At 38.6% G+C, this 24,650-nt stretch overlaps 1 pseudogene across 1 annotated transcript; it reads left to right on the top strand.

Annotated features, from left to right (window-relative positions):
• The first annotated feature begins 1,968 nt into the window (after positions 1-1,968).
• On the top strand, positions 1,969-22,955 carry LOC311607310 (60 kDa heat shock protein, mitochondrial-like; annotated as a pseudogene). The gene is made up of 2 exons: positions 1,969-2,135; positions 21,224-22,955. The product of its transcript is annotated as a 60 kDa heat shock protein, mitochondrial-like (transcript).
• The last annotated feature ends 1,695 nt before the right edge of the window (positions 22,956-24,650 follow it).

The following is a 24,650-nucleotide window of genomic DNA, read 5'->3' as shown; positions in this document are numbered from 1 at the left end:
AACACAGCTTACTTTTTGTTTGTACAAAATGTGATTTGTATTCATCATTTCTACTATTTTAATATACTCAAATTTGCTACCTTAAAAGTTAACCTGAAAGATGATGCATTGAATTAGGTCCCTTAGCACATCTGTAGGCCACGGAGATTTTGTGTCATGGCTCAGAGGAATGCTCATATGGAAGGGAGTTCACGAGAGCAGACTCCTTATCCACTCTGGTCTGTGAGGGCACAGCAGTCTCCTCTTCCATTCCAGAGGTTGTAGACAGGCAAGGGTAGGTCCTTACCAGAAACTGACACTGTTGGCACCGTACCATCCTTGACCCCAGAGCTCTCAGCAAGAGGGAAAGACTCCTGGGGTTGATTAGGTGTTCTCTGTGGCAGTCTGAGCTGGACTGTCTGATATATATGATCTGAAGAGGTTCTCTTATTTGAAAAAAAAAAGAAACTAAAGGCTATTGATTTGAGAGAAATCAAGGGGCATGGTATATTGGCATGGTTGGAGCGAGAAAAAAAAAGGAAGATGATATAAATATATTTTAATTTAAAAATAATTTTAAATGCTCTCAAATATGCAGTTAGCTTTGATGTAGGCAGTGGTAGAAACTGGACCATACAGGGCTATTCGGTTAAGACTCAGAAGAGACTGAAACTATGAAGAGATCCTCACTCCCCTTGAATGTTGCATGAGTGATTGGAGTTATGATACTGAAAGAATAGGCACAGGGAAAGCAGTCGTAAGATCTCAAATACAAATAAAAAATACAACAGCAGAAACTGGCCAAGAAGACATTTTTATGACAGAAAAATGTAGCCAGATTGTGTCTGGGTCCTAGAGCTGTATGGGAAGAGGGATGTATGAGCAATGAAACTTGAGGTTTTGGCAGAAGAAATCTCTTAAGAAGTTTCAAGGGTTTTGTATGGCTTTCCTTGGCGGCTTACTAGAAACCGTGAGAGGATAGAAATGAATTAAGGATGTAATTTATAGTCAAAAGGGATGCAGAACCAAAAGATTTAGAAAATGTCCAGGCTCATCAGCTGATAAATAATGAAGAAGAGTGTTCATGAGGGGCATAAAATGAATATTTGATAAAGACATTAGTATAGCTATAAGAAAGGCAGAAGCCATTTATCAACACAATGGAAGAACGACTTCCACAGCACATTGCCATGATGGAGACCATCTTGAGAGCAGAATGGTTTTGTTGTTTGTTTGTTTATTTGTTTGTTTGTTGAGCTAGACAGCCTTGGCTGTCCTGGACTTGGTTTGTAGCCTAGGCTGGCCTTGAACTCATAGCAGTCTGCCTGCCTCTGCCCCCCTGAGTGCTGGGATCACAGGTGTGTGCCACCATGCCAGGCTTCAGAATGGTTTTCACAAAGGGTTTAAGGAAGTTGTGAGGATCCAGAGTTTGTTATCTAGCTCAACCCTTTACATCCGGTATTTAAATGTGTGAGAGTCCAAGAATCACTGAAGGAAGACCCCAGAATCAAGTAGTATGAAAAATCAAAGAGCGTTTATTTTGTACATATTTCAGCATGCAGGGATTGCCATTTTTTTTCAAAATGGCGACCAGGAAGTGAGCAAGCAGGCTCAATTTATACACAATCAGGAGTTTTTGTGGTAACCTTTAAACTGATTGGTTAGCAGTGAGTCAGAGTAAAGGGGGGGGGGCGTGTTGAGTAGTGGTGGATTCAGGATTGGCTATCCGTTTGGGGACGTTTCCTAGTTACTGGGGATTTTGTTGAGTCACGGAGGTTTGGCTTCTACTCAGATGTTGACCATTAATTTGATCAGTTAGGGCCAACTGCATTCTTTTCAGGGAATAACAAAGACATAAAATAATATAAACATCTAGATTTTGGTCAACCTGACCTGTCTGCCCACATGTGGCTTCCTTAGGAATGTTTTTCCGAATCCTGAGAGACAAACTCAGGCCTAGTCAGGCAGAGTGAAGAACTGAAGCGTCTCATGGAGTCAGATAAGTCGAATAGTCTTGGATCTCTGAGAGGTCTCCTGGTGTCTCTGGGTGTCCCCTCAAATGCAGTGCTTGGTGGTTGTGATAGCTGTGACTTACGTGGCCCAGAACAACCCACGTGGAAGTATCGAAGCCACAAATGTGGTCCGTGTCTGTGTCCGTGAGAAGCTTACTTAGAATTCATGAAAAAGGCGTGAGTTCTTGGGACATTCTATTTCCACCTGATTTCAAAGGATGCTCCTAGGAGTTCTAGGAGCTAGACGGAGAACTGTCACACATAGACTAAGCCATTTCTCAGAGTCCCCACACCTACAGTGTACATAGAGTGAAGCCAAGAGAGTGGGCTCCATACCTGCCGAGTCGCTGTGTGCTGGGCCACCCGGAGAGAGCTGTAGCAGTTCGATTCTGAGAAAGAGGAATTCTGTGGAGGCCATGCTTTCACAGAAGAAAATAAAGGACCAGTTCCCCTTTGGTTCATTAGCAATGCATCACCTGTGCTAGTATATACACAAGAGATGGGAGCTCAGATTATGCTTAAGCCCTAAGAATTAGTCTTGTGATTAACTGGTTGATTTTAATGAGTACACAGAGTATTAGTTCTCATTATGACATTCTCAAACAGAATTTGTTCTAGTAGGGCTATCCCTTCCCTCTCATCTGCCTCGCCCCTCCTCTAGTCCTCAGTCAGCTTTCAGGTCATAGGGTGACTCGAAATGAGGCATCTCCCACAGTTAAGTTAATGCATCTGGGCAGCTGGTCTCTTAGTTGTTGGTAGTGACTGAGGAAGTGGGACAGCCTTGGAGGCTGAGATAAGATTTGGGAGTTTATAGTTCCACTTTCAGTTTACTTTCTCTGCCTCCTGTTTGAGGTTGAATGTGTGGTTTTAAAAACCTGGGCTCCTGTTGCCGTGTTCCCTGCTCCAATTATGGGATCTCACTCTAGAATGGTAAGCATAAATTAACCATTTGGTCATGAGTTGATTTGGGCCATGGTTCTTTATCATAGCAACAAAAAAAGATATCTTATACACGTTATATATATATATATATATATATATATATATATATATATATATATATATATATATTCTTTGACCTCTGCTATCTCTCTTTTGCCCTGTTGTGGTCTCGTTTCTACTTTTCGGTCCTCTAACATGTGCATGTGTGCGTGCGTGCCCACATGCACACTGAAAGTTAGGATCTACATATGAGAGAAATTACATGTTTTTTTAAAAAATCTTTCTCAGCATAGGTCACCTTAGTTAATATTAGTAAAACCCAGATCTTCCTTTTCCTGTATATTTCATAATTTTTTTTGTTTACAGAAAAAATTCATTGTGTATATATATGTACTACATTTTCATGATCCATTTAACTCTCGATAGACATCTAGGCTAGTTCCCTATCCATGCTTTTGTGTGCCGAGCATCAGGAAACATGGATTTAAAAGTGCCTCTGTGGTAGAATAGTGAGCCCTCTGGGTCCATGTGCAGGAGTGATGTAACTGGCTTCGGTGACAGTTCTATTTTCAAGTTTTGAGCAAACTTCCACAGTGATTTCCATGGTGGCCGTGCTAGACTGCACTCCTGGCAGCAGTGAATAAAGACCAGTTCCCACATCTATACCCGTTTTTATTGTCATCAGCTTTCTTGATAATAGCTATTTTGAGTGGGATAAGATGAAGTCTCAAAGTAGTTTTAATTTATATTTCCACGATGGCTCAAATATTGAAAATTCATAAAAAAAAAAAAAAGCTTACTGACCATCCGGCTTCCTTCTTTATTTTTGTTCTTTGAAAGTTTCATACAACGATACATATATTGATCATATGTATCCATCACTACGTCCCTCAGACTCCTTCTAGTTCCCCCACCCTTTTCCTCCCCAACTTTGTATCTTCTTTCTCACTGCTACTAATCACTCCCTCAGCCTAATTCGTGCCACCTATATTTTTACTGTTATGCACCCATCCACAGGAGTATGAGAAATGTATCAGCAGCTGTTGAATGGGCCCCACCCTGTGTTTTCCCTCGGCCTTCTGACTTTCTGATGAAGCTAGCAAGCTCCTACCTAGCCAGGTGCGCCTGACTCCTCTCCTCCAAGCTCCATGTGCCGAGATCTGGCGCATGAAGGGCTAAGACTGGAACAGAGGGAGAGAGCCCCAGGCTTAAGAGAGCAAGGTAGCTGAACTTAGCCAGAATCGACAGCCAAGAGACAAAGAATTAGATTTTAATTCAAGTCCTAAGTTTCATACATTCCGTCTAGAGGCAGAAGCCAGAGCTAAGCTAAAGATGAAAGAAAAGGGGCATAAGGAAAAAAGCCAGGAAACCGGAGGAAAGGAAAAAAAGGCTTCCCTAACCAGGGGATCCCAGGTTTTTAAATCCTAGTGTTGTAAAAAAGGGGGCCTTGGTCCCAGGATATGCTTTTTGTTTATAGTAAACACCTGGAGAGCCTGTCTCAGGAACTGGGCCTCTTGTTAATTCTGAGGCAGCTTTGAAGCGTCTTATCTGAACAGAACCAGATTTGGTCACACCTTCTCACCAAATGGGATTTTTATGGTCGCTTTCTGGAAACAGGAGGGAGTACTTCCTCTTTCTGAGCACAGGGAAACTAGATTTTCGGGAGAGGAGCGGACTCAAGACCTCTGCCCAGCAAAGTCTCACAAGCAGCACTTGTTTAAGAAAGAGTGGCCTGCATTCAGCAGCCACCAAATGCAAATAGCTCCTCTGCCATGGGTGAGGCCTTAGGGAGTCTCCTTAGTCAATCGAAGAATTTTGCCTGGATTGATCTTCGCCAAGTAACCACAGCTGCTGTAATTTTATGTGTTTAATAGCCATTATGTCCCAAAGTCAGCATTTCGTTAAGGTCTCTTCCCCTACATACTGCTTCTTACATTCCCTCTTTTTCCCCTGCTGTGAAGTTCCTTGAGCCTTCTATGGTGGGAAGTTAACATAAGTGGTCCATCAACATGTGATCCTTCATTGTTATTTATACTTGGCACTTTGACAAATCTGAGTCTTTGTATTTATCCACTGCAAAGAGAAGCTTCCCAGATCCAAGTTGAGAGCAGCACAAATCTATGGCTAGACACACAAATATGTCAAGACTGTATCTTGATGTCATGGTCATGTAACAACAGTGGTAGGTTTCCTCCTTGGGCCTATTATCTCCACACTCATGGGTTTTATACCAGGGTTACATAGCAGGCATGAAATCCTTACTGTAGAACAAACCTCACGTTCAACCAGAAAGTGGTTGGGGATCTCCATAAATACCATGGCACAATTGCACCAGTAGGCTCACATCTTACCGTGAAGCTAGTATTATATTATTTGGATTCTGCTTCTGGGTATCAACAACAGTATTTTTCTCCTCCAGGAGAGCAGAGTTTCCTGGACAGTTTAATGTTGATTTCTCTGTCTTGTATGCGATATGAATGGTATCTTAAACAATAGGACGTTTTCATTTAGTTATGGCCAACCAAGAGCAACGGCAACTGCCTGTTTTATCTTGAGTGCCTCTATAGACTCCACGGCCAGTACCTCATAAGAAGTATCTCATGCCTGTCTCTGAGATCTTCGTTCAAGAACTCATTATCTTTTTGGAATCCATGCACGAAGAGTATTTCTTATCAAATACCCGTAAAATGTTATACATGTATATATACATATATATTATGTATGTATGTATGAATGCAAGTATCCTACATACTGCTGGACGTCAAAAAATAAATAAAAAGCTTCTTCATACATCCTAAGTCTGGCTAACTACCAACCTAACCTCTTCTCTGTTCTCCCAACCTCCACATTCCACTTAAAGCTTTAATTTTGAAGATCTTTGCTAGATATACATTTAATATAAGATTATTCCCTAGCATTCACAAAGAACTAAAAAAAATAAATAAATAAACTTCAGGAAAACAAACAGGCCAATTAAAAATCAGCTATGAAACTAACAAAATAACAAGATAGGAAGGTTTCAAAGCATGCAACACAAAAGCTGGTAAATACTTGAAAAAGTACACACAACATCTTTAACTATGATAGAAATGAAAATTAAACATACCTTGAGATTTCATCTCACCCTAACAAAATGACCAAGATCATAAATACAAATGACAGTAAGTGATGATGTGGGCATATGCTAAATATTCCTTATGCCTGTTAGTGAGAATGGTAAAATAATTCAACCACTGTAGAAACAAGTCTCCAGGTTTCTAGGGGAAAAAAAAATGACAGAATTACCATGTGGCCTAGCTATACCTTCCCTGGGCATACACCCAGGGGCACTGCCAGGATACCTGTACATCCATGCTCATAGTAGTTCAAGTCAAAATAGCTAAGAACTAGAATCAACCAAGGTATCTATTAGCAAATAAAATGATAAAGAAAAAAGCCGGGCGTGGTGGCGCATGCCTTTAATCCCAGCACTCGGGAGGCAGAGGCAGGCAGATCGATGTGAGTTCGAGGCTAGCTTGGACTACAAAGTGAGTCCAGGACAGCCAAGGCTACACAGAGAAACCCTGTCTTGAAAAACAAAAACAAAAACAAAAACAAAAGAAAAGAAAACATGATATATGTATATCATACAATTTTACTCATCTGTAAAGGAAACTGAAATAACAAAATTTGTGTGTATATGAATGGAGTTGCAAAAATTTGTACTGAATGAGGTCACCCTTGCATAGAAACACAATACTGCCTGCTCTCTTTTATATGTAGATCTCAACTTAAAATCTTTTGTTTTATATATTTAACCTAGAGTTCACTGTATGGAAGCCAGAGCAGAGATGTCTTAAGGGAGAAAAGATAATAAAATACAAATAAATTGGTAGAGAGAGAGAGAAAAAACACCAGGGGTGGCAATGTTAAAGGATGTAAAAGGTTAGGAGACAGGAAATGGGATATTGGCAGAAGTCACTACCAAAATGAATGGTACATGAAAAAACAGAATGGAAACCTACAATCTTCAACTCAAGAAAAATTCAATTACACGTAGAAGGTAATAGTGCCCATCTGTTGAGAACAATCTCTTAATCTTATCAGACCATTTCTGGATTGGTAGCTCTTTTAGTAATTTTATTATTATATTGTGTGTATGTGTGAAGAGTGGGGAGGGTTTGCTGATCTGTTTGACTGTGTGCCATGACTTATTTTGAGAGGGTCGGACATTTGCTAAAAGCCCTGTGACAGAAGTCATGAACCGGCACTGGGAGGCACCAGCTAGTCCCAGCTGGAGGGAGGTAATAGAATGTTCCTGGTTGCAGAAAGGTGGGTGGAAAAGATCTGAGCCAATTATCTCCCAGTGTGACCATATATGGTCTAATGCCTCTGGACTGTAACTTGGGATGACTGGCCATTCAGCCCCAGCCTATCAGCTTATGTCCCTGTGATTGCTCCTTAGTCCACCAATCAAATTAGAAGATAGCACACCTTCTTGGAAGTCCCTTTATTTCCTATAAAAAGGCCTGTTGGCCTTTGACCAGTGTTGCCACCATTTTGTATGGTTGGCTGACCCCTGCATGCCAGCTGTTTTTTCAGAATAAATGTTCTTTGTTTTTATATCTGGGGTCTTCCAGCAGCAATTATTGGACCCTTACAATTTCTCTAGCTAAGACTTTGAGCACTATATTGAAAATTGGTGGTGAGAATGGATAGCCTTATCTTGTTTGTCTTTGTGGGCTTTGGTCTTACTTGGGAGCTCTATTTTTCCTTGTCTGTGTGTGTGTGTGTCTGTGTGTATCTGTGTCTCATTCGTAGAGTGTAGGTGTTTATTTTATGCTCCTAAGAACTTAATCTGCTTGAATTTACAGAGTTACAGCTAGTGGGAGTTTGCCTCCTGATAGCAAACACTTTGGGCTTCACCCACATCTAATTTAGATGATGCTGAAGACCAATTTTAAACTTGATGCTAGAAGAAATGAAAACTTTTGGAATATAGTTGGTATGTGATAAGAAAATGGGCATTGTGCAGTCAAAGGCAGCATTGAGTTGTTTGAATCCTGGCATATTCCTGCATTCATGAATTGAAATTTTATCTGGAAGATAATGGTAGAAGGAGGTAGGATGTTTAGGAGATAAGTCATTCCTGGATCGATTGGTATATGCAGTTTGGGGAGCATTCTACCCTCTTCTCGCTGTGTGAGTACACCTGTTGATGCCAGTCCCTGTGGGTCTAATTTTTGTCCTCACTTTCCTACTGCTATTTTAGGATACAACATTCCCCCTTCCTCTTCAGAGGATGAGGAGACAAGGAATCACTTTTGTGCATAATCTTCCAGTACCTGTCATAACTTTGATCTTTGATGACTAAAACATAAGAACTGTGGGAAACAAAATTTTATTATTTATAAATAATCAACTACACTTTTTCATATCTCTGTGAACTGGCTAGGGCAATTGTCATTCTTTCTAGATTATTATTCACCTGTGCAGGAGATTTTATCTCTCTTTACTGTCTTTTAAATAGAAAATAATCAAATGTTTTGTGATTTGGGTTAATATTTTAAATTATACTTACCTTTTCTGAGTTATCTTTTTTCATAAGGACATATTTTTAATCTATTATGTCTGTTTAAATATATTGGGATATCATAAGTTAAAATCAAACATATGGTAACTAAATAGGAAAAGAAAAAAAAAAAAAACAAGCTACGCATGGTGTCAGGCACCTATAGTCCTGGATGCTGGGTTACCTGAAGCAGAAAATTCACTTAATATCAGGAATTCAAAGTTAGCCTCACAACATAGTAAGAGCTTGTGAAACATTCAAGCAGGCAACCAAGCAAGAAACAGAAAATTCTGCCAACCAAGAAGCTGTTATTTGTGTATTATCTTGACTTGGTATGGAAAATGAAAATGGATGTTCACAAAAAGGAGTAGAACTAAATCAATTAGATAAAGTATAAGAACATCATTCCATATAAAATGAATATATTTTTAAAATGCTGATTTTAACGGTTTTTAATATTCAAGGATTCAAATAAGTAAGTCTTAAAATAGAAAATTATGGCAAAATATAATCATTGTTCTAAAAAAGTTTATTGCATTCTAAATTTTCCGGACAATTTTTTTTAATAGAAAACATGACAGGGATGATCTTATTTCAATTAAAACAAAACAAGAACAAAAATACTCCATCAAGAAAACACTGTGTTGAGGAGACCATCATATTAATATGCCTACCAAGGTTACATTCAGGCTGCAGAACCACTGTGAGGAATGTGCTTTACTTCTATGCTCATTTCCTCATCATATACAACCCATGCCTTTATAACCAAAGTTGCTCCTCTTACAAGCAACCATGGCTCTAGGGCAACACGCACACTTACACAGACTGAGAACCATTTCTTCCCACTACATGCTCACACGGAGATTGTCCTTGTACTTTCAATTAAAGATGTTTTGTTAAAAGCTTATTCTTTTCCACTCTGCCTGTATCTATTTCTGCTACTTCATGTGCTCTATAACTTGATTATAGTGTAATTACAGCTCAGAGCAATGAAGAGAACACTTTTTATTCTGTTTGAGAGACTTGAGCCTATTGACGTATGGTTTACAGAACAGTGAGCTATCTAACATGACTTGCCTAATAAACCCCAAACCATATGAGCATACCTGTAATACTCATTTGATTAGATCAAAGGGTTAGCTCAGTTTGGAAAGCCCTAATTATGCACAGCTCCTAAGTACGTAATACCTAGTAAGCTACTTGATTAATGAATTGAAATTATTGATTAGTGCTGTCAATGTCCAGAGTGAACCTTAAAGCTTCCAAGAAAAGTACTTTATATTTACCTTTAATTTATTAGAACTCTAGAATACGTATTAGAATTGAGTCCTTCATAGTATTTTGAATTACATTGCCACAGAATTGACAAAAGGTAATGATTATTCCCTTTGAGGAATTGAGAATGTTCCAGAAAAGAGGGAGTGATGTTTCTTATGCTGTTCTCTTCTTACTTCTGCATGCCAGTCACTACCATGTGGACTCATACCATGTTTCGTTCTGTACTCAGATGTCACTTATCCCTCTCCTATTGTAGACAGACAATAATTTTAAAGAATGAAAGGTTTTTTTTTACCAGCTTAGGGTTGAGTGCACTCAGTGTGGGATAGCATTGATGTGAGGCTGAACCTGAATAGGCAAATGAACACAAAGTGCTTCCCAGGACTCCTTACTTGTAAACAATCTGCCTCCAGCGCTTGAGAACAGATAGTGGAGTGGACAGTTACCAATCAGTAAGCAATTTGCTTTAATGATCAAGGCTTGGGAACTATTGAAATACCTTCAATGTTTGTAAAATTTATTTAGTAACTGAAAATAAAGCTTATTCAAACCTTTGAATAGTCTTATTTTTGCACATTTTCCTCTATCGGCTAGCCTCCATAGTAAAACTTTAAGAAAAACATTTGCCTCATGAATTTATGAATAGCTCTACTCACTTTTACGACATCTGTAGGACTCCCTCTCTCTTCTCTTTGAACATTTGCTTTTCTTCAGAAAGGAAGTCAGAAACCAAGTAGAGTTTGTGTCTTGTAATATCTGCTTCAAAAAATATTTTGAGGTGTTGGGTGATAAATCAGATAGTAGGCACAAGAGTGATTAAGAGGAGAGTGCCTTTGTTTTTAAAATATAATTATGTAGCGTCAGTAGATACCATCGTAGACCCCTCCATCACCAGCAGTTCAGTGCAGCAATTCAGGTCAGGTGGAAAAGAGGGTTTCAATCCCACACAGAGGAGAGTAGCAGGTTAATATGAGGTCAAGGCTTCTTATTTCAGAGAAGCGTCCTCTCTTCTGTCATTGTCCTTTACACTTTAAACTGCAGGTGTCCGGTCTGAGGCTTCGATCTGCAAGGAAATGGACATAACAACGTGAACTTCTAAATTCACATACCTATTTAGGCACAACAAATATATCAGAACAATTGAAGGCAGATTAGTAAACGTGTAAAGACGAGGAGGAATGAAACCCTCCCTCCATGTGAGATGTACTAGCATCGTATTTGTGTTATCTCGTTAAATACTCTGTGAAAACAAGCAACACAAGTATTATTTCTATTTTAAAAAGTAGGAAGTAGATTACAGTTATTAGATCCAGGAAACACAAGTGACAGATTAGAAGTAACACCTAAAATTTTAAGAGAGTCTTTATTTTTTTTTTAAAGACAGTGCTTGAAAAATTGTAGTAAAAACACTCCACAAGAAGAGACCTGAATAGTCAATATATTTTTCAAAGTGGTAGACAAACACTTTAGGAGTCACAAAAGGGCACACTAAAGGCACTCAGAAACTTCTTTATATAAAAATAGTTGGTAAAAACTAACATTTCTAATGCTCTTTGGAGCCAGGAAGAAAGTAGGAAGTTCTCTAATCACTTTGGTACAGGAAAGCCATTAGTTTGAAATTTAGGAATTTTAAACTTTATTCAAGTTAAGTAGGAAAATACTGTATGACATAGCAATTTTTAGCAGGTGCCTGGTGACATCTTGTCCATTTCTGTCTTTTTCTGCTTCCTATCATCGGGAAGACACTGCTACACCTCCTGACTATGATGGTCATAGTGATAAGCAAAACCTTCTGTCTACAGGCAGAATCAGGTCTTCTCTCAGGACTTTCATTGTTCCCAAGGAAGGTTGTAAGCTGACCAACAACAGACCCATCATATTCCACACACTGAATCTAGAGCCCAAGAGAATCGTCCTGCAAATGGTGAGAGGAAAATGTACTTCTGCAGCCTACTGAGGACATCTGCCGTGTATCACCCACTGGAAGCTCGAGAACCTGCTCTAGTTGTTTGCTTTATTGCTTCTTTTGCAAAAGGGTGCCGGTTTTCAGTTACTATAAGCGATATCTGAGATTAACAAATGCACTTATTAGAGAAAGGTTTATTTTCTCCAATTATTTTTTGAAAGTTTTTGGTGCGTGGCCTATTGGCACCATTGACTTTTGAGCATATGATGAGTGGTGACATCACACTAAGAGCATACGAGGTAACACAAATGCTTACCAAATGATGGCCTGTAATAAGAAAAAAGAGAAGAAACTCTAGAGTAACGTTGAGGTCATGCCTCCAATGATTTAAAACCTGTTGTTAGTAGGTCCCACCTCTTCAGTGTTCTCTCACATCCCTATAGCACTGTGGGATGGGGAGAAAGCCTTGACATATAGCTTCTTGGGTTGTGAAGACATTTAGGATTCAAGATATATGGCTAGGGAAATGTTTGAGTGGTTGATACTCATATAGTCAAGAACACACACATACACGCACACGCGCGCGCACACACACACACACACACACACACACACACACACACACACATAAACACACACACACAATTAGGAAATCCAAAATCCAAATTCTCAATTCTCTCTCTAATATATATATTAGAGCACATATGTGTGTGTGTGTGTGTGTGTGTGTGTGTGTGTGTGTGCGTGTGGATAAAATAGCACATATATATATATATATATATATATATATATATATATATATATAATAACACTTTACCTTTGTGTGTGTGTATATATAAAACATGAAGTCATCTATATATATGTATATATTATACAAACAAGAATTCTATATTAATCGCAGAAGACATGTTGAAAATATAGAAAATTGCTTATTGAAATGCTCATGTTCAGACATCTAAGCTATGCTCATGCTGCCTGTTTCAAGGACACTATCTTGATATCCACACCTCAGGGACTATGGCGATTATAGAGAGTACTATAGAAAACTCTTCACTAGTTCATGACCTAAAATGATTCATGTATTTATTTTATATACTGAAGTCTTACCAGATAGCTGTCTCTAACACTTAAAATGCATCATTTAAAAATAAATTAATAAAAACTCATTATTTAAGATATTTTGTCTTGTTAACTTACCTTGTTCACTTCCAATTTTTTATTTTCCCTTGTACTCAAAGCATATTTAAATGCACCAATAGATAAAATAATAATAAGCTTTCACAAAATGTCACAAAGAACAAAGCTGCAGAGAGTTAGAGAGAAGTCCTTGCTTTCATTTATGTAAATCTGCTTCTTTAAAAGCCAGATTTGTTACACACACTGTAATATTTTATAAAACTCTCATTACTGGTAGAAAATGAGTTTTACAACACAAGAAAATGAAACACAAATGTATAACCTCTTTGCATCCATATTCAGTATAATATTTTTCTTAAAAGAAAACAATTTACATTTAAAATGTATAAGCATTGGCTACACATGCGGAGATGTGGCGGCCCCTGCCTTGCACCCTGAAGAGAGGCATTGCAGTTTTTTTCCTAATCTGTACAACTCTCTATTATCTAGTGCTTGCACAGAAACCATTTTAGCAACGTTATTTTAAGAATTGAATGATTATAATATAGCTCAAGCATATGTTAGATCTCAAACTCAATATCATAAATATGCCTCTCTACCTCTGGAAGAAGTTTATTATTTTAAAGCACAGACAAAAAGAACATTTAGGAGATGGGGAAAAGCCTTATTTTCAGTTTTAAAGTAAGGGGTTTTTTTTCCCCACAGATAGTAATTCTGCAGCATCATGACCCCTACTGCATGAAGATATCAGCAGACTATCATCAAGAATACGATTTAAGGACACTTAAATTTTAAACATCTCCTGTTCTTTGCCTCTAGAACTCATTCCCTTTGCTGTACCGCAGGAAGTCTGTGCATCTCACTGTTGGATGGATCATTTTCTATGTCAGGATGCCTTGAGCTTCTCTTCAGGGAAATACCACTATGCCTCATTTGCCTTTCTCCCTTTGCTTCAGCAGACTTTTTCTGTACCTTTTATTATACCCTCCATATTTTTCTTTGAACTGCTTCACTGTAAATCATACTCAAAAGCCCTATGAGAAAGATTCTTTCCTATCCTTTTAGTTCAAAATATTACACATAATATTTACATTTTACTCTCCTAATGCCAATATTTCTTTTTAAATTTTAATTGTTTATTTAATACATACCAGACATAAGAATATTGGATTAACTATTTGAAAATGATGGGAACAGATGACATCAACACATCAGATCTCAGATAAGGTCTGCTCATCCCCTGCACTGAAGCCTAGTGTAGGCCTCAGCGGAAGCCTGTGCATCACTGCTGAGTGATGGCTATATTGTGTCTCTCCATCCTGTCACGTGGATCACCATCCTCATTTGGCTCTTCGTGTTGTGGTCACTCTGCTTGTTATGGCTAACTCTCCATCTTTATGGTGCTCACATGGTGAGCAGACTGTATCTAGACAAGTGTGAAATTCTTCAGGCACAAACACTTGTTAAGAGATCTACAGAATTCAGAAATTAAAGGTTAAGCCGTGTCCATCTACTTACAAGGAAATGTTTACCCAAATCCCCAAGGTTGAGGTAACTAAAACATTTAAAAATTTTTTTAAAAATTTCTGTTATATTACTCCTTCTCTTTTAGACGAACTCTATTCATAACTACTTGCTAAGAGAAATGAAAAAATCCATAATCTCAGAAAATACTGCCTGCTCACAAGATAAGGTCACACAGAGAACAGACAGTTTTAAGAAACAAAACTGAAAGATCAAGTTGATTAAGTAAAACAATGAGGGACTATTTAGGTACGTCTGATGATTTATTTTACCCACAAAGAGTGCGGGGGAAATCCCATCGCACCACTGGATGTACTCTGACCAGCCATAGTGGGAAGTAGTAACTGGGAAGAATTGAAGTAGTAACTAACTGGGAAGAATTGAAGATATAACAAAAACTTGCAGAGATGCTGCAGTTCATGTTACATCACAAGGCACTGCACTGCTCTTGGTTGGTTCAACCAGTGTCTATACATTCCTAATTTTATAAAGTACCTGAAAGGTGTTTTCAAGGTTTTATTCTGTAATGTTTGTTCTTATTGGACATTGTATTTTACTGTTTCATAATTTATTGTTAAGAAATGTCCAAGGAGAAAAGGCATGAAAGCCACAAAGGTAATGACTTCTTCCTTGATGTGATGTCAGTGTTACTGTATACACCTCTCAATGTGACATGGGTACAAAGACAGGTTTGGGTATTCAATAATTATAGAGAAACTAGCAGCTGTCAAATCATCTCCTACCTCCCATTGATTAGCATAGATGTTCTGGTTACAGTGAGTAACACTTTAATAGTGAGATATTCTTTCCTCTTTCCCCTTCTCTCACAGGTGTGCATCCTTGCGAGCGAGCGCGCACGCACGCACGCATACACGCCCTCCACACCACAATCATATCCTTTCTGCCCTTTATGTCCCTGTTTTCCTTGGATGGCTTCTTCCTTCTTCTCAGCTCATCTGTATCCTGACTTCCCCCAGAAGTCACTGATCTGATGACACTCACTTGTCATTGCTGAGACCTCTTCTAGTAGCCTTTTACTGTTATCTGTCAATCATATTGAGTCCAGTGAAGCAGATGCACACAGGACACACTTAGTCAAGTTTGTGATGATTTATCTATCGTTCTACAGATGGAATCATAAAAGTAGAGACTCTGAAGATATGCCATATGTGTGATCTCTGCTATACAGAGCGGGTTGGGCACTGCTCCTATCACAATCCTGTCACTAATAGGGCACCAAAGAATTGGCATTGGGAGAAATCATACTGGATATTGGCCTCAATGGTTACAATAAGAGAAAGAAATTTTAAAATGCTATTGTTTTCTTGAAAAACCTCTCAAGAAAGGTTTTCAGTATACATTAATGTGTGATATTTTTTATTCTATTTTTTCTAACATAATTTATGAGCAAGGTCAAATGTAATAGAAATCATTAAAAAAAGAACTGTGAGATTACCTTATTTTCTGTTGTCAGCTTTCTCTGTCTGTATTCCAGTGATTATTTAGAGCATGCCCTTCAAGTTGTTTCAGAAAATGTAATAAGTGACATTAATTTCAGATACTTATTGGTTTCATACAGCTTGACATTTTGAAGTATCATGCTGAGATGCAGGCCACGGTTTAACATACTAAAAATGGCAGAATCTAAATCCTCTGGGAGCAGGCCACTGGAAATATACTGGGGCCTCTCAATGTTTCATAGTTTAAAACACACACGTGCACACACACACCACTATCACCACCGCCACATACATACCACACACCGCATACACATACCACATACACACATGCACGTGTGCGTGCGCGCAAACACACACACACACACACACACACACACACACACACACACACACACACACAGACAAGGAGGAGTCTCATTCTGTGGCATATGGTAATCTTGAACGCTCTATGCTTCTACTTCAGCCTCCAGAGCCATTGAGAAGAAAAATGTCTCTTTTAATCGCTGTATTCAGTATCTAAGAGCTTGTCAGTCAATGAAACCACCAAAGAATAGTGTCACAGAAACAAGAGTTATGAGATTTAGTTACTACTTTATATATGCAAGAGGTCACAGAAGAGGAAAATCAAGCAAATGGTGAAACAAAAGATCTTTATAAACTTAATTTCTTTTCCTTTTTAAAAATTTTGTGGTACTGGCATGGAATTGAGTCCTATGCATTCAGGACAAGTTGACCTTGACCATGACATTTTACCTGTTTCACTTCCCCTGAAATTTGGCATCTCACATGCTGTGCCAAATGGTGAGCCCTGAACACATACATACAAATAACATAGGGTATATTTTTGAATATATGTATACATATACATATAAAATATATACACATATACATATATGTATGCATAAACATCACTTACATATGTACATACATCAAATACATATATACATCATACACATAAACATCATATACATATCATAAACACATGCAATTACCATTAGCGAAACAGAGGGCATAAATTTCAAGGAAAGCAGTAGAGAGTACATGGCAGGTTTTGGAGGGAGGAAAGAGAGGGGAGAAATATAACTAAATTACAATCTATTTATGTGAGGCTCACAGCCAAGGAGTCCTGTGGAAGAGTGGGAGGGAAGGATAGCAGGATGTGGAAGGGACAAGAACACCACAAGAAGAACAACAGTCAGCTAACCTAGGTCCATGGGGTCTTACAGAGATGGAAGCACCAGCCAAAGAGCACGCATGGACCCGACCTAGGCCCCCTACTCATATGTGACCAATGGGCTGCCAGATTTTCATGTGAGTCCCATAATAAATGGAGCAGGTGCTATCTCTGACGTGAGCTCTGTTGCCTGCTTTCAGTCGCTTCCCCCTGGCAGGGCTGTCTTGCCTGGCCTCAGTGGATGAGGATGAGCTCAGTCTCGGTGCCATGTGATGTGCTGGCATGGGTTGGGGCGTGTGTGAGGGACTCCCCTTTTCTGAGGAGAAGAGGGGGGAGTGAGGAGAAGAGGGTGGGACCAGGAGAATAAGAGGAAGGAGTCTGTGATTAGGATATAAAATGAATAAATAAATAAATAAACTTTGAAAATTAAACAAAAATTTTAAAAGGTCTAGAAAAAAGGAAGGAAATTACCTCCTTAGTGTCTCTTTAAGCCCTAATTTCTTAATCTATTAAGTACAGCTAAGAATCCAAAATTGTAAGCACTAAAGTTCTGTATGAATGCATAAAGATTTTAGTATTATTTCCTCTGCTAAAATAATTTTGCCCTGTGTATAATTTCTTTACTGAAGAATAATGTGGGCATTTGAGCTTCCCAGTCCTGTGACCAATTCACATAATTCTACTAATTTTGTTAGGTTATGTTGAATAATTGGTTTTGGAGTTACATTAGTATGAATACTCAAACATAAACACAGAATTCAAAGTAATAAATCTGTCTATTCCTAGTTTTTCAGGCACAGACAAATGATGTCTACTCAATATTCACGAGGGAGCCTTTCCAAAATATTGAGACATGTCTGCTTCCCTCTCAAGGCTGCTGGATGAACCAGAAGATATTACATGTGGGTGGGCATTTCTACTAGGGATGGCACTGCGCGAGTTCAAGGCACTGACATGCTTACGCATGCTATCACATTCATGTTGTGCTTTCTCCCATATCCCATGAATCACTCGCTAAAATGTTCTGTGAGTAGGAGATGAAACCTCCACTATGGTTACAAACATATGTACTTGAAAAAGACCCACTTTCTCTGTTAGTGTTTTTTTTTTAACATTATTTTTAAATTAACAGGATACTAGTAAATGACCCTGGGACTTGTTGTGATATTTTTGACATATTTCTAATAGGAGATGTTTGTATTAGACAAACTGACAGAATGTTCTACTGATATGCAAATTTTGAGTGTGCATGGTGAAAATATTTAAAAACTATTCTTTGAGCAAGTTTGAAATATACTTATTTTAGTCACTTTCTGTGAGTAACCACACCTGCTTACTCTCCCACTGAAGATTTGTTCCATTTGATTAACATGTGTCTTCCTCACCCACCCTTCTACCCTACCATCCCATAGGTATTATACTTTCTGCTTCCTTTAGATAAGCTTTTTAGATTCCTGTGTAAACGAGATTATGTAGAATTTTTATTGATGTTTCTGATGATTTCTCACAGTATAATATCTTCCCTGTTCATCCATGATATTGAAGAGTAATAGGATTTTTATTCTACAATTCTAGCTGAATGTTAGTAAACTATAGATGTATTGAATATAATTTTTTTACTGTAGGTTTTATTGAGTTAAAAAGAAGTACACTGTTACTTTTTAATGAAATAAAAATGACCTTGAGACAAGATAACGCTGTTTCAATGTCATGAGATTTTATATTTCTGATTATACATTGATGAACACTTTAAAACATTTCTTTTTTTTTTTCTTTAGAAAGAAGGGAGAGTACACCAAAGTAATGCTCCTCGTGTCTGTTTTAACAGGGTCATGATCAAATGGAGTTTCTTTTGGCATCCACTAGATTTCTGGTACATTCCTGTTCCCAGCACAGCATCCTAGATTCTGCCACATTTTTAAATCACATCTTTAGAAGATGGAAATAAAAGTTGTAATATTCATAAGCTATTCTATAAAGCAACTCTCTACTGGAGGTCCCTACACTGAACATAGAAAGCAAAGAAGTTATGGTTTTGCTGATATGGGTGAACAACTTTATCATCACAGTAGTGTTCTATAATAAAAAATTAATAGCAAAATGAGCAAAAAAAGATACACATAGTTTAATATTCTAGTGTTCGTTGAATAACAGAATTTGCCTTGTCATTTCAAGACAAAATTCTCCAAAATCATATGTTTACTGGAAAGTATATGTACAATATACAAAAGAACACAAATGTCTGAACATTGATTCATAAATATGACACTAAACATCAAAACAATTGACAAAAAATGCTATCGAGGTTGTGAAGAAACAGGAACCTTTCCTTACTGTTGAGGAGAATGCAAAGCCAAGCAGCCACTCTGAAAATCAATATGAAGAATTCTCAAAAAATGAAAAGTAAACCTATCATACGACCATTGGCATATACCGAAATAACTTGACATCTACTCAACAGATACTTGCTCAGTGATGTTCATTGTTGTCTATTCACAATAACCAGAAAATTGAAACCACCTAAGTGTCCTTTACCAGATGAATGAACAATTAAAAATGTTGCTCATATACATTCTGGAATACCATTCATATGTAACAATAAATGAAATTATGACATTTAGGGGTAAATGGATGGACTAAAAGAAGATTACGAGGTAACTCAGATCTAGAAAGACAAATGTCTCCCACTCTCTTTCCTTTGGGTCTTCTAGCTCCTAATCTTCAGGCGTGAGTATACAACATTGAGTAAACGCAGAAGCCAGGAAAGTATAAAGCTATCATGGGTGGGGAGATGGTTTGAGAGAGACAGAGGTGTTATGAAGTGAGAAATAGATTAATGGAGAAGAAGCTCTAATTGGATAGAAGGGAGAGAGGTCAATCCTAAAGCAGAAGCGGTAAAGGACAAATGACACCAAGGCTCCTTGATGAAGACTCAAGAAATCACATTATTTTATATTTACTAAAATGATACACAATGCATATAATGTATTAGTACACACACATTTTACGAAATTATGAAACTTGCAGGTAAATGGGTGGACTAGGAAAAAATATTCTTAAAGGAAGTTAAGCCATCTTGAGTTGAAAATGCTCCCAATAAGAACCACAGAGTAACAAAAACCTAGTACCAGTCACAAAAACCTCCTTTCAAATAGAGCAGTCTTAGTGACTCTCAAAACAATATAGGTTATTGATGTAGTTTTTGGTTCCCTCTTAGGGATTGCAGGCAGGACCCTATTTCTGAAGACACTGTGCACTCAGGACATGGGACTCAGATGGTTTAGGGTGGATTTAATATGGAAGTCTTTTTCCTGTGGCCTTGATCCCAGGTTCCAGAAAATACTATACAAGTTGCCAAGAGAGGGAAATAATCACATAACTTACACAGCTCCAATGCCTGTGAACTATGATAATTACCATCACGGCAAGATATGCATAAAAGAAGCAATGCATCCACAGACTGGTGGTAACTATTAGCTAGCTAACTGTACTTAAGGTCCACTCAGTAGGAAGGAGATCATGCTTGATACTGGAAACTGAGTCATTTTCCCTAGACTAGTGAGCTTAGAAAAAGAATCTACCATTGCCACTTGAGCAGCATAATTCTTTACTGTATTCCAAATTGTATCTGTAGACCCATAGAAAAATATAGCCATAACCCCTCATTAAAGATTCCTCTTTTTACAGCAAATAAAGATCATCACAAAAACCACAACGGCATACAATGCAGTGATCAACAGATTGTGGGGAACCAATTTCCATGGAATGTATCTACATCACAGTTCCTGCATCTATGGCTCAGGGCTTTTCTAGGAAGAGTGCGTAGAAAGATTTTAAGAGCCAGAATACCAGGAAGTCTTCTGTAAAACAGTTTCAGCTATAAGTAACTGCATAAACAAGACCTAAACAATGGCAATGTCAATGGAAATGAAAGGAGAAAATTTTCATGGAGTCCCACCCATGCCTACGCAAAGAATTATAGGCAATGAACGACTGCTTGAATTATGAGAATTAGTTTCTCCCAGAAAGTAGTCCCCCTTTGGTTTTCCAATGCAGTTGTCAGCCTTGAAACCATGTGTATACCACCAACAAAAACAGATTCAATATGTTGTTTGTATGTGTATGCACATGCATGTGTGTGCATGTGTATATGAAATATGTATTATTACTATTATTATAACTCCTTCCATGACTGGGCAATCTCTTCTTGTGCTGTGCTGGATAGCTTTTATGTTAACTTGACACACTGAAATCATCTAGGAAGAGAAACATCTCAATTAAGAAATGGCCCTTATTCACCGCTGATGCTTGCCTTGTCACCTGCATTCCCACTGCCATCCCACAGAAGTGCTTTGAACTTCCCACAGTCCTTTGACAGATGAGACCAGTGTCTTGGGCACCGGTTCCTCATCTCAAGTGGGCCTATGCCAAAGGTGTAAAATTTGGTATGGGTGCTCAAGGCTTAATGCTTCAAGGTGTGGACCTTTTAGCCAATGCTGTACCTGTCACAGTGGGGCCAAAGGGAAGAATGGCAATTATTGAACAGTGTTGGGGAAGTCTGAAAGTAACAAAAGATGGGGTCATTATAGCAAAGACAATTGAGTTAAAGGATCTATACCAAATACTGGAGCTAAACTGGTTCAGGATGTTGCCAGTAACACAAATGAACAGGCTGGGGATGGCACTATCAGTGCTACTGTTCTGGCATGTTGTATTGGCCAGGAAAGCTCTGAGAAGCTCAACGAAGGGGCTAACCCAGTGGAAATCTGGAGAGGTGTGGTGTTGGCTGTTAATGATGTAATTGCTGAATTTAAAAAACAATCTAAACCTGTGATAACCCCTGAATAAAATGCTCAGGTGGCTACAATTTCTGAAAATGGAGACAAGGACATAGGAAACACCATTTCTGATGCAATGGGAAAGGTTGGAAGAAACGGCGTCATCTCAATGAAGGATGGAAAAACCCTGAATGATGAGTTAGAAAGTACTGGAGGCTTGAGGTTTGATGGAGGATATTTTCCCCATATTTTATTAATACAACAAAAGGTCAAATATGTGAGTTCCAAGATGCCTGTGTTCTGTGGGGTGAAAATAAAATTTCTAATGTCCAGTCCAATGTACCTGCTCTTGAAATTTCCAGTGTCATTGGAGGCCCTTGGTCATGATTACTGAAGGTGTTGATAAAGAAGTTCTAAGCACACTGGTTTTGAATGGGCTAAAAGTTGGTCTTTGGGTTGTAGCAACCAAAGTTCCAGGGAAGACCCAGCTTAAAGATATGGCTAGGGCCAGTGGTAGTGCAGTATTTGGAGAAAAGGGGTTGAATCTAAATCTTGAAGATGTCAAAGGTCATGACTTAGGAAGAGTTGGAGAGGACATTGTCACCAAAGGTGATGTCATGCTTTTGAAAGGAAAAGGAGACAAAGCTCTAAAAGAAAAATGCATTCAAGAAATCACCAAGCAGCTGGACATCACAGCTAGTGAGTATGAAAAGAAAAAGCTGGTTAAGTGACTTGCTAAATATTCAGATGGATTATCTGGGCTGAAGGTTGGAGGAACAAGTGAGGAGGAACTTGAGAAGAAAGAGTTACTGATGCTCTCAATACTACATAGAGCAGTTGTTGAAGAAGGCATTGCTCTAGGAGGGGGGATGTGCTCTACTTTGGTGCATCCAAGCCTGCTAATGAAGATCAGAAAATAAGTATAGAAAGTATTAAAAGGCCACTCAAAGCTTCTGCAATGACTACTGCTAAGAATGCAGGTGTTGAAGGGTCTTTGATTGTTGAGAAAACTCTGTAGAGCTCCTCCGAAGTTGGTTATGATGCTCCATTCAGAGAGTCTGTGAACATGGTGGAAGGGAGAATCATTGGTCCAAGAAAGGCTGGTTGCTTTACTGGATGCTGCTGGTGTGGCCTCCTTGATAACTACAGTGGAAGCTGTAGTGACAGAAATTCCTAAAGAAGAGAAGGACCCTGGAATGGACACAATTGGATGAAATGGGAAGGGGTTTGGGAGTTCTAAGTCCTTGAATAGTGCTTTGTCCTTATCAATGAATTGTGACAGGAAGCTCCAGGCAGGTTCCTCGCCGCTAACTTCAGAGAAGTCACCTGAAGAAAATGACTGAAGAGAAGGCTGGCTGATCACTGTAACCATCAGTTACTATTTCCCATTGGCAATATATAATGGTTTACTAATGTCATTGTCTATGCCTACAGATAATTTATTTTGTATTTTTGAATAAAGACATTTGTACATTCCTGATACTTGGTGCAAAATACATATGCCCATGTCCTGCTTTCAACTCAAATTATCAAGGCATTTTTACTGTTCTGTTACAGTCAGAATTGTAGCAGTTTGTCACCATATGAGATATCCAGAAGCAGCCTTCCTGTGGAGAGTGAGAATAATTGTGGACAAAGTAGAGACATATCCAATTATGTGACAACCTTTGTGTAATAAAATTTTGTTTAAATTTAAAAATGAAACAAAACTAAACTAAAACAGGAAAGTCTCCATAAGACTGGCTTGTAGGCAAGCCTTTAGAGCATTTTCTTAATTAATGGTTGGTAGGAGGCGGGGGGTGGGGGGGAAGCCATTGTGGGTGGTACCATTCCTAGGCTAATGATCTTGGGTTTTATAAGAAAGCAGGCTGAACAAACCATAAGGGGCAAGTAAGTAAGCAACACCCCACCATGGCATCTGTATCATTTCTTGCCTGGAGGCTCCAGTCCTGCTTTTGTTTCTGTCCTTACTTCCTTTGATGATAGACTAAGATGCGGAAATATAAGCCAAATAAACCATTTTCTCCCCAACTTTCTTTTGGCCATGTTTTTTTTTATCACAGCAACAGTAATCTTTGCTAAGATACCCTCTCAATTTTATGTTCTTTTACTTATTTATTTATTCTATCATCATCACCATCATCACCATCATTATCATCACCATCATCATCATCATCATCATCACAAGTCTCCTGAGTTCAGTTAGTGCTGACGATACGTGAATGAGAATGGAGCAATTAATGAGGTATAGACAATCTACTGCTTGCTACAGCCCCTAAGGCAAAAGAGTCCCTCTCCTTCATCAGCATTCGGTAGCTAACAGCTCTTTAGCTAGGCTTGAGCCTGTAAGGACTCCTCCTTAACTTGTGCTATTTCCAACTAGCTTGATTGTGTGCAAGTCAGCACAGCTGCTGTGAGTTTATGTGTGCATCAGACACATTCCAGCCAGAGGACAGCATTTTCCAGCTCTCCTCCCCATCCTCTAGCTCCTGCGTTCTTTGTGCTCACTCTTCTGAGATATTCCCTGAGCCTCGATGAGGGGAGGTTGGTGAGGATGTCTTTCTTCTATTGCCAAACATATTCTCACCATAACCTCTTATTCTTACCAATTTGAACAGTTGTTAGTTTCTGCATCAACCACTATCCACTCAAAATTAAACGGTTGCTTCCCCTCCTAAGGGCGAAAGAGGCACAGAACTACTGATATGTAAATATAAATCTTAAGCAGTCGATTTGGAAACATGTCTTAGTAGACAAAAACACTTGCTCTTGCAGAGGACCTGGATTCAGTTTACAATACCACATGTTGTCTCAGAATCATCTATAACTGCACTTCCAGGGAATCGGACAAGCTCTTGCCGTCTCTGCAGGTTTCAGGTACATTCACAGTGCACATTCATACATGTAGA

Source organism: Acomys minous, assembly GCF_964271855.1.
Source record: "Acomys minous genome assembly, chromosome: 10".
NCBI classification, from domain to species: domain Eukaryota; kingdom Metazoa; phylum Chordata; class Mammalia; order Rodentia; family Muridae; genus Acomys; species Acomys minous.
The sequence above is the reverse complement of the archived record's forward strand: the minus strand, read 5'-3'. Positions and strand labels throughout refer to the sequence as shown.